The sequence below is a fragment of the Dermacentor albipictus genome, chromosome 9 (genome assembly GCF_038994185.2).
Source record: "Dermacentor albipictus isolate Rhodes 1998 colony chromosome 9, USDA_Dalb.pri_finalv2, whole genome shotgun sequence".
Taxonomy (NCBI): Eukaryota; Metazoa; Arthropoda; class Arachnida; order Ixodida; family Ixodidae; genus Dermacentor; species Dermacentor albipictus.
The window spans coordinates 89,533,901-89,548,482 of NC_091829.1; the positions used below are offsets into that span (position 1 = coordinate 89,533,901).

General features: G+C 46.4%; 1 long non-coding RNA gene across 1 annotated transcript; it reads right to left on the reverse strand.

Annotated features, from left to right (window-relative positions):
* Positions 1 to 7,611: 7,611 nt before the first annotated feature.
* LOC135908948 (uncharacterized) lies at positions 7,612 to 14,329 on the reverse strand. The gene is made up of 4 exons (XR_010566510.2): positions 14,124 to 14,329; positions 11,729 to 11,811; positions 10,895 to 11,117; positions 7,612 to 7,708 (listed from the first exon to the last, which is right to left on the reverse strand). It is a non-coding gene; the product is annotated as an uncharacterized lncRNA (long non-coding RNA).
* Between the last annotated feature and the right edge of the window lie 253 nt (positions 14,330 to 14,582).

A 14,582-nucleotide genomic window follows, 5' to 3' on the forward strand; every position in this document is an offset into this window, starting at 1 on the left:
GAGACGGAGGGGTCGGCACTGCCCGACTTGTTTGTTAGGTCCCGACACTCCCATAGCATGTGATTTAGAGTGGCAACCTCGCCACACGATGTGCATCTGCTTGTAGTGTACATGTCTGGATACATGGCGTGCATGAGTCTGGGGTTTCTGTAAGAGTCTGTTTGTAATTGTCTGAAGTGTACTGCTTGCGTCCTGTCTAACATAGCGTGAGGGAATTGGTATATGCGTCTTTGTAATTGGTAGTGTGCCGTGATGTCGTGAAAAGTGGTCATACGATCCTCCCATGCCCAGACGTTTGCAGTATCCCGCGGGGACTCTTCCTCCGATGCTGCTCGGTGAGTCAGGCCTCGAGCAACGCCGTGAGCCGCTTCGTTGGGGGTGCTCATTCCAGTGTGTGCCGGGATCCACAGCAAATGCCTTCGGTCATCAACGTCGGCCTCTCCCTGGTGTATGGGATGTCGCTGGAGTATCTGATACGCCTCTTGCGAGATGCGCCCATTTGCAAAATTGCGAATTGCCGTTTGCGAGTCACAGATCACGTATGTAGCTTTGGTTTGTGTGAGGGCCAGTGCTATGGCCGCTTCCTCTGCCGCTTCGGCATGTGCCGTGTTCATGGTGACGCTCGTGAGGTGGTTGCCTCGGTGGCTAGTAACTGCTGCCACTAAACTCTTCCTGTCTCGATAGCGGGCTGCGCCTCCCCGAGTGGTGTTGGGGGTGCATGTTGCGAGGCAATGGGGGTACGTATAGTTGCTCGCGTATGGGTCTTGGAATGTCTACTTTGACGCCATGTTGCGAGTGGTATGTGATGCCGAGATTTTCAAACACGTGTCTGCCCGGGCGCGTCTTGGATAGGCGTTCAAGTTGGGACACTTGTTGCGCCTCCACGAGTTCTTCGAGCGTATTGTGTAGGCCTAGTTCTAAGAGCTTGGTGGTGCTGACTCCAGGCGCAAGTCCCAACGCACATTTGTACGCCTTGCGTATGAGCGCGTTGAGCTTGTTTTTTTCCGCAACCATCCAATTGTGAAACGCTGCCGTGTACCTTATCTGGGAAATGACGAAGGCTTGGATGAGTCGGATGACGCTGCCTTCGCGCATGCCCGCGTGTTTGTTGGTGATGCGTCGAATGAGCTGCATCGTGCTGGTGGCCTTTGCCGTTATCTTGCGAAGTGCTTCGCCACTGCCACCCTTATGCTCTATCATCATTCCTAGTACCCGGATTTTCTCTACTATCGGGATGGGTAGGCCATTTGATGCCGTTAATTGGATCTTTTGCTTTTCCAGGGGGGTGTAGCATTTAGGTGGGCGCCCCTTTCTGACTGGTCTATACAGCAGCAGTTCGGATTTTTCGGCCGAGCAGGCGAGTCCCGTGCCCACGAGGTAGTTTTCTACGCATTGGATGGCCTGTTGTAAACGTTGCTCGATCGCTCCGTCGCTGCCCGTTGTCGTCCAGATCGTAATATCATCCGCGTATAGCGTGTGATGCAGTCCTTCGATTTGAAACAGTCGGTCGGGCAACCCCAGTAGGACGAGGTTGAAGAGCATTGGCGAGATCACCGAGCCTTGCGGGGTGCCCGAGCTGCCGATGTTGATTTGCTCTGACTGTAGTTGCCCCACTCGCATGCGAGCGGTTCTTCCCGTGAGGAAGTCTCGGACGTAGTTGTACGTGCGCAGGCCGAGATTTAGATTGTCTATTTGTCGCAATATGGCATCGTGGCGAACGTCATCGAAGGCCCTCTTCAGGTCCAGCCCGAGGATGGCTCTCGTCGAATGCCCCGGATTGTCTATGATTTGGTGTTTTAGTTGCAGAAGGGCGTCTTGCGTGGAGAGATGTCTTCTGAACCCAATCATGGTGTGTGGAAATAAGTCGTTGTCCTCGAGGTAATCCGTGAGTCTATTGAGAAACGCGTGCTCCATTAACTTGCCCACGCAGGACGTGAGGGAGATGGGGCGCAGGTTTTCCAGCTGTAATTTCTTTCCGGGTTTCGGTATCAGTGTGATATTTGCTTCTTTCCATTGTCGGGGTAGCTTGCCGTGCGCCCAGCACTCGTTAATTTATTTTGTTAGTTTCTCGATCGATCCGTAATCGAGATTGCGTAGTGCCCTATGGGTATTCGATCGGGGCCAGGGGCCGACTTGGTGTTCAGCTTTACGAGGGCCGCCTGGATTTCGGCTACGGAGAATTCCTCGTCTAGGGTGGCGTTGCTTTCTCCTGAGTAGTCTGGATATATTTGCACTGGCGTTTGGGATATGTAAAGGCGTTCCGTATCCCGTAGGAATTGTTCTTCCGTTCTCCCGTAAGCGTGTATGATTTTGTATATGCCTTGCATGTGTGTGGTCTTGGTGTTGGCGGGATCGATCAGGTACCGCAGTATCTGCCACGTGCGACGCGTGGTGAGTTGACCATCCATCTCCGCGCATTTCTCTTCCCATTGTTGATGTTGCAGGTTAAGCGCGTGCTTTTCTATTTCTTTGTTGAGCTGTGCTATCCGTTTACGCAGTCTCCTATTGTGTCTCTGTTGTTTCCATCGGTGCTGCAGGTTAGTTTTGGCTTCCCACATGTGCAGCAACCGGGAGTCTACTGTCTCGAGCCCAGCTGTCGACGGGATCGTTTGCGTCATGCGCTCGATATCCCACCGCAGTTGGTCGGTCCACTGTTCTATATCTGTGATGTCTTCCATCTGTTGCTCATCACGATGTGTGCGTAGCCGATTCCAGTTGGTGATCTTCATTTGACGACCGGCATTGTGTTCCTGCGGACCGCCTTCTGCTTCTATGGAAATAATGTAGTGATCGCTCCCCAAGTCTTGCATGGTGTTTGTCCAAGTGACTTTGCGTGTGTTGCGCGTGAAAGTAAGGTCCGGCGTCGTGTCAGTGCTTACGCTGTTGCCCTGCCTTGTTGGTGCCGCGGGGTCGGTGACCAGCTCGAGTCCGGCGTATTGCGCCGTTGCCCATAGATGGGTGCCTTTGGGGCGATCGTGCTTGTAACCCCACGCCGTGTGCGCTGCGTTAAAGTCCCCCCCAATGAACAGCTGTTGCCCCTTGGCGATGTCGATTGCCCGTTTGAAGAGGACATGGAAGCGGTGCTGGCGGCATCTGGGACTGCTGTAGACGTTGAGTACGAAGATGCTATTGCGGGTCTTGCGTGGTGGAATTAATTCTACGAGAACGTATTCGATGTCTCTGATTTTGGTATCGTGTTCGATAACTGTGTGCGCTCGCTTGACCAGTGTGGTGACGTTTGGTTTCTCCGCCTTGCCTGTTATAGACTGGTACCCCGCGAGTTTGGCGGGACCATTCGTTTCCTGCAGTATGATGACGTCTGGGCGTTCGGGGATCGTTTTCAGGTATTGTTGTAAGTGCGCTCGTTTGTTTTGGTAACTTCTGCAGTTCCACTGCCATATCGTGTGTTTTTGTTTCGATGAGTGTCGGGCCATGCTTATATCTTGTTACATGTGTTGCGCCGCTTCCCTATGCGACGGTACGATCGTGCTGTTTGCGGCTTCTAATCTCGACAGTCTGAGGTGAACACTCTCCAGGCTCCGCTGGATGGTACGCGTGATGGACGCGATGATAGTTTCCTCGAGATTGCTGAAGCGAGCCTCGAGTGCATCTATTCGCGCGTTTCGTATCGCTGCGCGCGTCCGTTTGGGTCGTGTTGCCTCTGTAAGGGTGGGAGTGGGTCTTCGTTTGGTATCGGGGAACTCGACCTCGTCGTCCTCTATGGGTTCCTCTTCTGTTCCCTGCGTGGCCTGAGTGGTCTGTGAGGGAGCGGGCCTGCGTTTAGTGTCGGGGTATACGACTTCGTCGCCCTCTATGGGTTGTTCTTGAGTCTCATGCATGGCCTCTGTATCGGTACCGCTCTTCACGGCATGCTGGAGTTGTTGTATGAGGTCGTCTTTTTCGCGAATCTGTGTCTGCATGTGTTCTATTTGCTTCTGCAGTGCTTGTATCGCCTGTGTTAATTTAGTTACTATGAAAAATTGTGCTTTATCTATTGCAGTGGTTGGCTTTTGTAAGTGGTACATTTTTCCCGTAATGTCTACACCTGCCTTACCCGAGAAGTTGCGGTTCGCATTGCAGATGGAGCCAGAGTTACAATGAAAACTGCACTCTTGCTACGTCAAAAGACCACCGTAAATGCGCTGCGTTTCCTGCAAAACCTTCGCTTATTTTTCAAAGACTGCTGGGCATATGCGAATGGCGACCATACAATAACGAGGTATCATTACCGAAGCTCATGTCTTTCTTTTGAAATTTTCTTATTTTGCATTGAAAATTCACTATCTTTTTCTTTTGCAAAATATATTTCGTTATCCACTACCTAGCTACATAGAGCGCCAATGTATGAAGTTCTTATGTTTTTACTGCTAAACGTATTAGAATAAAAGCTTCCCCAATAAACGTCGCCACAGCAAACACTGTTCGTATGACAAAATTTTGTAATGCTTAAAATACTACAGAAATAGTATTCAACAGCAATCGTTTGTAAGCATCACTTAAGTGCCCCAAAACGTGTAAACAGCGCAGTCTCAATCTCGGAAAGATCCGAGGGTTATTTATAAAATTCTCACGTAATATTTACAATTGATTCATTCGTTCACTAATTCATTGAAACCTTTATTATGAAGGATTGCCAGTGGCCTAGGATATGGGTAAACGATCAGGTAAAACGAAGGACGTCCGCCTCCTTAGCGAAGGACAGCAAAGCGTCGATTCTTTTGGTGGCGTCTCCTGGTGCGACCCAGCCGTCCCACGACGCCACACTTAGAGTTAGCGGGATTGAATCCCGGCCATGGCGGCTGCATTTCGATGGGGACGAAGTGCGTAAACACCAGCTTACTTAGACTAAGGTGCGCATTAAAGAACCCAAGGTAGTCCGAATTTCGGAATTCCAACACGACGGCATGCCTCAAGTGGTTTTCGCGCGTAAGACCCCCTTAATTGAAATGAATAAAGGAAGCATATCACATCATGCGAAGCCAACGAACAAACACAACAAGGAAAACATAAGGGAAATTACTTGGTTACGAAGTTTTGTTTCTTGGCTTCTCATAATAAATGTTTAATAAAAACGGGGCCTCTTGGTTAACCCCCTTTCTGTTCGTTCTTACATCACGAGGGTTTCGAATCTGGCAACATTGATGCTTTCAGGCAGCATGTGCGGGCTTATTGACCAGTTGCCTTCACCCAGAAAGATCAGGTACTCCTGACGCCTACGGCAGAGAGGACGTTCCACATCCGCCGCCACGTTTTGCGAGTGGTGGCGCCGGCTAACACTCCCGAGGTTAGTTCCAGTAGCAACGCGTAAATCACCAAGAAAGCGGATTGGGAAACCGCAAAGCAGGTAGCTCAATTGGTTAGAGCATCGCATGCGTAAAGCGAAGAGGGGAGGTAGTTGCCCAGCTGCGGCAAGTTCTTTTTCGTACACTTTCATTCCCATTCATTTACCATTTTTTTAAATTCACGTGGTGGGAACAAGTAATTTCCCTTTGGTTTTCCTTCGTGTCTTTGTTTGTTGACTTCTCATGAGATAATGTAACTATGTGTGATACAAACTTGACATTACGGAAAAATAGCAGCATTGTTTTGAGTAATCTGTTGGGATAGATATTTGTTTGCGGCTAAATATTGTCACGTGGCAGTGACGGTGAAGAAAGAAGCAGTACGGTGGAATACAAAACTAGCTTTTATTGGGCGAACCTGTGCCCACAAAACAGGCTACACTTATAGCAGAACGAAAGCGGCGAACACAGTCGGCGATCGTCGAAAATCTGATCAGCGGGTCAAGCGCGTCGGCTTTTATAGATCAGTCGTCGAATGTTCCAGATTAACTGATGGGACCCGCGTGTCTTCCACAAAGTTCTACACCATTCGTGTCACGCGATGAAATCTGATAGCACAAGGTTCGGCGACAACAGACACGCGGATAGAAGCGTCGATAACTTTCCAGAAACGTCGGATACATGCAGGCGCGTCCCTCGCTCTGCGATTACAGTTGTTAAGCGGCGAAACGTGGTTGCCCGATAAACATAAGTACACGTGTCATTACCCCCCTCTTAAAAAGCATCGACCCGATGCTGCAAACAAACGAAGGTAATAAACAAACGAAGGTAATAAACAAAAGCACTCGTAGCAAAGAAAAGAACAAAAATGGCGAAGTTCGTCAGCGTCCGTAAAAGGGTTTAAGGCGCACCACGTGGACCACTTCAGATCGTGCGCGGCGCCGCTGTGAATGCGAAATGCCGTCTGGCACGACCTCATAGTCCAGAGCGCCAATACGTCGGATGACCTTGTAGGGTCCGAAGTAGCGTCGGAGTAGTTTCTCACTGAGTCCTCGTCGGCGTATCGGGGTCCAGACCCAAACACGGTCGCCAGGTTGGTACTCGACGAAGCGTCGTCGGAGGTTGTAGTGTCGGCTGTCGGTCCTCTGCTGGCTCTTGATTCGCAGGCGGGCGAGCTGTCGGGCTTCTTCGGCGCGCTGGAGATAGGTAGCGACGTCAACATTCTCTTCGTCAGTTACGTGCGGCAGCATGGCGTCAAGCGTCGTCGTCGGGTTCCTGCCGTAAACCAACTTAAACGGCGTGATCTGTGTTGTTTCTTGCACCGCCGTGTTATAAGCGAATGTTACGTACGGCAGGACGGCATCCCAGGTCTTGTGTTCGACGTCGACGTACATCGCTAGCATGTCGGCGAGGGTCTTATTCAGCCGCTCCGTAAGACCATTCGTCTGCGGGTGGTAGGCCGTGGTCCTCCTGTGCCTTGTATGACTGTATTTCAGAATGGCTTGGGTAAGCTCCGCTGTAAAGGCCGTTCCTCTGTCGGTGATGAGGACTTCTGGGGCGCCATGTCGAAGCAGGATGTTTTCGACAAAGAATTTCGCCACTTCGGCTGCGCTACCTTTCGGCAGTGCTTTAGTTTCAGCGAAGCGGGTGAGGTAGTCTGTCGCCACGACGATCCACTTATTTCCGGTTGTTGACGTCGGAAAGGGTCCCAGCAAGTCCATCCCGATGTGCTGGAATGGTCGGCAAGGAGGCTCGATTGGCTGTAGTAATCCGGCTGCCCTTGTCGGCGGTGTCTTACGTCGCTGACAGTCTCGGCATGTTCTGACATAATAGGCGACGTCAGCGGTCAGGCGCGGCCAATAATACTTTTGTTGTATCCTCGAGAGTGTCCGGGAAAAACCGAGGTGTCCAGCGGTCGGATCATCATGCCCTTACAAAAAATGTTGTTGGAAATCCATTGATTTTCCATCGATATCTTATTGTACCATCAACAGAAAAATTGTGGAAATTCTATTGGCATTTGATGGAGGATTTGTTGAGAGATTACTGAAAAGTGGCCACCGTGAATCCATTGTATTTCCATTGGAGTATTATGGTGGTGTATTTCCATGGGGTCTCCATGGTATTTTTATTGTGTTGTTTTTTCATGGGATCTTCATTGGATTTTCATTGTACTATTTTTCCACTGGGTTGTCATTGTATGCACAGCATCTTCATAAAGTTGTCATTGCATTCAGTCCTCAATGCAATGACTTCATGTAAGATAATGCTTACTGAGGCTGAATATGAGGTGCAACCAGCAGTAACAAATAAGAAGGCATATGAAAAGGCACGGTCTTACTTCATTTTATTTATCACGAAAGAAGCAAGGATAGGCTCTTCTTGATGTACGGAACACTGGCTCCCGGAAACTGAGCAGGTGTATCCTGAAAACATATGAGTAAATGAAACAATGTGCAGCTTTAGCAAATTAAATTAGCAGGCAATAGTGATTATTTAAACCACAAAACTAAGAAATAAATTTCTACTAGAAGCTTTCATGTTTAATCCATGTACTACTGATGTTCTGCATAAGGAGCTATAATAACAGTATAAGGAGTCATGGTAAATGTGGCAAGAGCTTTGTACAAGCTGCTAGACAAAAAGTATACAAGTGAGCTTCTATGCAGATTAAACTAGCTTCATGCTCGAATTATCTGCCCAAAAAATCCTGTAATATTTTCGTTTTATCCTTGATTAAGTGTTATTACAAATAGCATTATGCTTTAAATTATCTGATGGTCACTATGGCAATGCGAAGCTTGAACATAGCAAGTGAAAACATTGCATCTGGAATTTACTACTTCCTGTCACCCTTTAATTGATTTAAGAGAAAACATTCATCTTTAAAGTAGGTGCAGCCTGCTGCTTACACATGACAGCAGTGGTGGTCAGACATGCAGCAAATGAACTAAATCAGCTCCATGCTCAACGTGACTGTCACACGAATGTGATGGGGCTCTTCCTCTCTGTGCATTCACTAAGTTCCTGCTAGAGTGAACCTTTCATGCAACATATATATTTGACACTTTATAATAACAATAAGCGCTAAGTTAACCCAAGAAGTCTTGAAAAATAGTGCAGCTTTTTCTTAGTAAAGAAACAAAGCTATAAGATAGCCAACACATAGCAAATCGCCGAGCATATATTAAAATGTGCCATCAAAAATAGCTGGTGCAGAAGTCGACCTAGGAATACATGTGTGCTATCTGGCCAGCTATGATCTTGAAGCAGCACACTTACATCTGACACGTACACTTAGAAAGGGCATACACAGGCGCCGGACTTCAACTACTGCTTTATTGCTCAAAGACTCATCTTTTATAGTGTCTCTTGTGAAGGGTACATGCCCTGATGGCAGTGAGGTGTGACAAGAGCCAGGATAAAATGCACAAAAAACACAAATAAAGATGAAATTTTTGGATTTCCACTATGAATAACCAAAGTCCAAGATAGCAGCATGCTTCTTCTGAGAATGATACTGAGGGGCAACTGATACACCTATCTTTCCATTTGTCAATTTCTATTGCTTCAAGAATTTCCCGTTTGCTGTTTGTGTTCTCTGCGCACAACTTCCGTATCTTTCAGTATGGGTTTGCAGCCACAATCCTTGCAATGAAACGCTCAGTGATCTGAATCTTTAGCCATGTAGTGATAATTGTGCTCAGTTAGCCTCGCACTCAAGGACCTGCCCGTCTGCCCAATGTATACCTTGTTACAGGACAGAGGGAGCTTATAAACCACTCTCTCTGAACAATTCACACAGGGCTTTCAGTGGTTGATTGCACAGGCACTTCTTCCTTTTTTCGCGTCATTCCTCTTTTTGCACAGGCTCGACAATCACAGAGGTGCGCAAAACACCACATCAATGCCAGCCCTGTGACCTATCTTTAGCAGATTTGGGAAATTGTGAGTACATAAGGCATGACCAGCTTGTAATGCCCTGTGACTGTGCGTGGATCCGCTCGCCCTTTCTGTCCTCTTATGTAAGCATTCTGCAACTGATCAAGAGCTTCGATGAATACCCAGAGCTCCTGAGGCAGGTTACCTGGCTTGTTAAGCTTGTTTCACATTTGTGATGGCATGTTTTTTGCAGTGTGTTAAGAAAGCAAGAGTGGACAGTCACCCTTTTCACAAGCTTTGAATGGGCCGAGTGGTAGGGAAGGACAGCTTTGTTGCTCCTTGGCTCATAAGACCAACAGATTTGATCAGAGGATACATATGCACCAAGGTCTAAAAACCTAATAAAACCGCTGATAGGTAGCTTATGTGTTAGTAACAATGACGTGAGGCATTTATAAAACACTGCATTGGTGTGTATGTTGGTATTATGAACCAAGGAGCAACAAATCTGTCCTTCCCTACCAATCGGCACATTCAAAGCTTGTGAAGAGGGCGATTGTCCGCTCTTGCTTTCTTAACGCACTGCAAAAATCATGCCATCACAAATGTGAAACCAGCTTCACAAACGAGGTAACCCGCCTCAGGAGCCCTAGGTATCCATCGAAGCTCTTGATACGTTTCGGGTTACTAAACACAAAAAAGTGAGCGGATCCACTGCACTCACAAGGACTGTCAAGACAACGCAGTCATACCTTATGTACACACAATTTCCCACAATCTGCAAAAGATAGGTCAAAGGGCAGGCGTTGATGTAGTGTTTACCACACCTGTGCAGTTGTCGATCCTGTGCAAAAAGGTGAATGGCACAAAAAAAAAAGAACAAGTCCCTGTGCAATCAACCATCGAAAGCCCTATGTCACTTGTGCAGATGGAGTGGTTTATAGGATCCTTCTGTCCTGTAACAAGGCATACACTGGGCAGACATGCAGGTGCTTGAATATACAAGGCTAAATGAGCACATTTATCCCTGCACGGCTAAAGATACAAGTCATTTAGCCTATCATTGCAAGGATTGGGGCTGCAAACCTGTCCTGAAAGATACGGAAGTTTTGCGCAGGGAACATAACAAACAAAGCAACAGAAACTGACAAATGGAAAGATAGGTCTATCGGTTGCACCTTGGTATCATTCTCTGAAAAAGCGTGCCGCTATTTAGACTTTGATTATTCAGGGTGGGAATCCAAAAATGTCACCTCTATTTGTGTTTTACTCTCGGTCTTGTCACACCTCACTGCCATCAGATCACGTGTGCTTCTCAAGTGGCACTACAAAAGACGGGTCGTCTTTAAGCAATATTGTAAAATGCGCAGTCCAGCGCCTGTGTATGTCCTTTCTATGTGTACGCGTATGTGTCAGATGTAAGTGTGCTGCTTCAATATCATGGCTCACCAACTAGCCCATCAGTATCTTTTAAGCAGCTGTGATCAATCTATAGCTCAACCAATCATTTCTTTTATCAGGCCTCTAAAATTTGTGCATAACTTTGTGGCCATAATGTAAATAATGAAAGAAGGGAACTATTTGTTTTTCTACACCAAATATTAGGAACACTTACTATACTTTATCCAGTTGCTAACAGTACAGTTTGTACAAATAGCCTTTCTTCAACTTATATGCATGTTCTGATTTCATTATTTAAGACTACATGACTATTAAAATAGCGTACACACCTATCGGTCTCCACGCATACAGTGTTGAGGGCCTCCTCTTGAACCGTCTCGCCACGTAGGCAGCTCTTCCCCCAAGCAGCGGCTTGCTGTGGAGCCCACCATCAGTAAAGACGTGGTGCAAAAGTGCCCTGACGAATTTTCCACGGCCACTGGTACAGTCACAGGCCTGGCTCAGCTGATCGAGGATGTTCTTATCAATCAGCATCCGGCCACCAATGTCAACCTGTACACAGAAAATTAAGCGACACTTTAAAAGCTCACTTTTGATCACACAGAGCATAAAGGTGAACAATTTATCATCAAAAGGACACGCAATAAATGACAGCAGAAGAAAAACAAATGTCTTGCAGCACCGTTGCATGGTTTGCATTGCAGAGGCATTTCTTTGACAGTTGCTTGCAGTTACTGATACTGCAGCACATGTGCACGTGTGCGAACAAATATAAGTTGTTCAGAGGTGGACTTAGTAGTTGCCGGCTGGTTGCCCACAGATACACAAGCTGTCGTCAGTGAGCGTGATCTCGTACACGATCATTGTTAATTATTGCTAAATAGCATACAGCACCAGCAACTTTCCTGCAACGGCTTGCTACCTGCCACCATGCTGCCCAGATATCAATTTTAGTCATAGTCACACATCGCAAGATCAACTGCAAATCTTTAAGTGATCCATACAGATCCCTTTCGCTATGTCAAGTGATTCCAGGGGCCAGAAGTTGGGAAACACTGATTTAATCTTGCTTTGTTCACGGAATCATTTCAAATGCACTATATTGCCAAAAAAGAAAGCAAAAGAAAGAAGGGAGAACAACTGGCAGCACACAATAAGCGTACCTGTGTGCAAGCAATTACTGGTTCTTCTGGCTTGCTCTCGATGTTGAGGATTTTTCGTAGCCTCTTCACTCTCTTGCCAGCTTCTGCATAATGAGAAAGCAATACAACCGCTGAATAAAAGTAATATGTACTTCAACCATTTCAGCGATAAAGCACCAAATGCTACTTCCTTATGCAGCAAAATATCTCACACTTAATAATGAATTTTGCGACCCTTCGGTTTTTGTGCATCAGTCACTGAAGCGTAATTTGGCGAGCCTGGCATTTAACATGAGTCGGATGCATGACACTGTGATAGTCGAGTGAAGCCGAGAAGCCTTCCATTAAAGTGTTGCAGGTCTTCACACATGCTGTACAGATAGTTTTGAATTCAAGAATAGGCATGTTTATCCACAAAATTATTAAAAAAATTAATGGGTATTTCTTTCAAGCAGCAAAAGGGAACAAATCAGTATGATCAATACATCTAAGTTTTTTTTAAATATGCTTCAGTATTCAATATTCCTCATAAATTCTAGTACGGACTGAATACTACCAGACCCATACACTGCTGCAGTGTGCTTTTTTGTCCCGAGTCATGGAGTTCCATACATAAACTGGCTAGAGGGCCTCGACACCTATACTTCCATAAATATTACAGGGCGTGTACACAGGAACGTTTGATGTGGAAGGGCATGTTCAAGTGGTTCTTGTTAGGTTAGCACTGTTTATTCGGTGTGGCAAAGTACATTCGCACATGCAGGGAAGGGCCTTAAAGATCCTTTTTTATATTCACAGAAACCATTAAACAGGTGGTGTAAGATTGTTGCCTGCTGTTGATGTGTCACGCAAGTTTGCACTAGCATCAGACACAATGTGCCCTGCTCTCTTCTCCAGATGCTGTGGATGCCACTATTTAAAGTATTTTATAAATGCAGTATTACATATCAGCTACACAGTGAAATGCCATCAATAACAAAAAATGTATATAAGTGCTTGATGCTTATGTAACCAAGTGTTTCTTGCTACCAGCTACTGTGTTAGCAATGTATTTTATTTATGTGACTGAATGAATTAGTTGAATATTTTTATTGTTCACTGCATATGTTTTAGGTATACTGAAATAGCAAGAACCGAATTCTTTTACCAACAGTTTTTCACAGGGCGGTTAAGAGAAAAGCATTTCAAAAGAAAGTGTCTGATATTAGATATTTATGACAAGGCACTTTTCTGTGCGAACATAAAAGTAGGAATTTGGGTCAGTCCTCTGAAGGGAAAAATAACCCAGATTTGGTCTAAAGGTTGCATCTTTTCTCTCGTATTCAGACGCTTGCATGGTTTCATAACCTTTTTTCTTTCTTTTTTGCAAGAAGGCATATATTTATAGTAACGCCGGATTAACAAGTCTTAATACACTACAGGTTTGAGTAAAATCTTGTTCTTTAAAATATCCAGAGCACACAAATAATTTCACAGAAATAATTTTGCAACATGAAAAAGATACCCAGGGCTGAGAGAGAAACTGGTGGCGTCAATCACATGCGCTTTAGGCATTTTTTTTCTGCTTTTTTACAACACGGTAGCATTAGATTCGCGAACGATCAACCAGCCTGTTTTATAGGACGATCCGCGTTTATTAGACATGACACGATATCGGCCACGACATTTCTGCATGATTATTTGATGACAATACAAGGAAAAGACGGTTCGCCAATTCGATTTTCATATAAACGGCTGTGCATGGGTCCTGCTGCAACGGTAATACTTAAAACAGGGTCAAGCAAGTTAAACATTCAAATTCCGTGATTTTACTATCCAAAGCCACGATCTCGGTACGCCGCAGTGTATAACTGAATTAAATTTGACCACGACCCCGATCTTTAACAAGCACCCATATCCAAGCACGAGCGTTTTTTGCATTTCGCCCCATCGAAATCCGGCTGCCGCAGCCGGAGTTGCACCTGCGGCCTCAAGGCCAGTGGTGCAACACAAGCTACCGCAAAGGGTGGGGACGAGCATGACAACACAGGAACAGGCGCCCTTGTTTTAAGTGGTTTCGTGCATTTCAGTTCGCGATAAACTTGGCTACCGTGTAGTACAGACGAATAGGCCAGGCTGCTAAATACACAGCTTAAACAGACATGACCTCACCTTTGCGCTTGATGGACCGAATGAGCATGCAACACGCTACACATGCACCCGGGACCGGCCCGGCACGAAATGTTTTGAAACACCGACGCCGTGCACCACGCGTGAATCAGACATACAGCTCGGAGTGGTTGACTCACACAGCACGAGCGCCACAGGCGCAAGTCTGCCCGACGTACACCCAGAGACAAAAAAAGGGCCCCGCGACTTCTATACGACACCAGTCGGAACGCTGCCGATCAGTTATACAGACAAGAAACGTGCTTACCGTCGGGTCAGCCGGCGCTCCATTCTTCATGCACGCTTCCACGCAGGCCAGTCAGTGGCATACCTCCGCGTCAGCCAGTGGACGGACGGGCACATTCAGCTTTTCGCCTCCCAACGCTCTTGGCAAAAATGTCTCTTGTCGCGCAACAGCAGATCACAACGCACACGCATACTTACAGCTCACGACGCACACAACGCGCACACGGAGACCACGCAAAAAAGAAAAATGGCGACGAAAACAAATGCCAAACAACCAAACACGCAAAAAAAAGAAACAAATTTCAATGTTGCTTGTTAACTTTTGTACATTTCGCTAAGTTTGGTAAAAAACTTTCAAAAATATTTCGTTCGGGAAGAACTCCTATAACTTTTTGCAAAGCTGTCAGTTATACACAAAGTGTAATAAAATAAATTATGTTGCTGCGCAAATCGCAATTATCTGCGTTGAAACAATGATTCA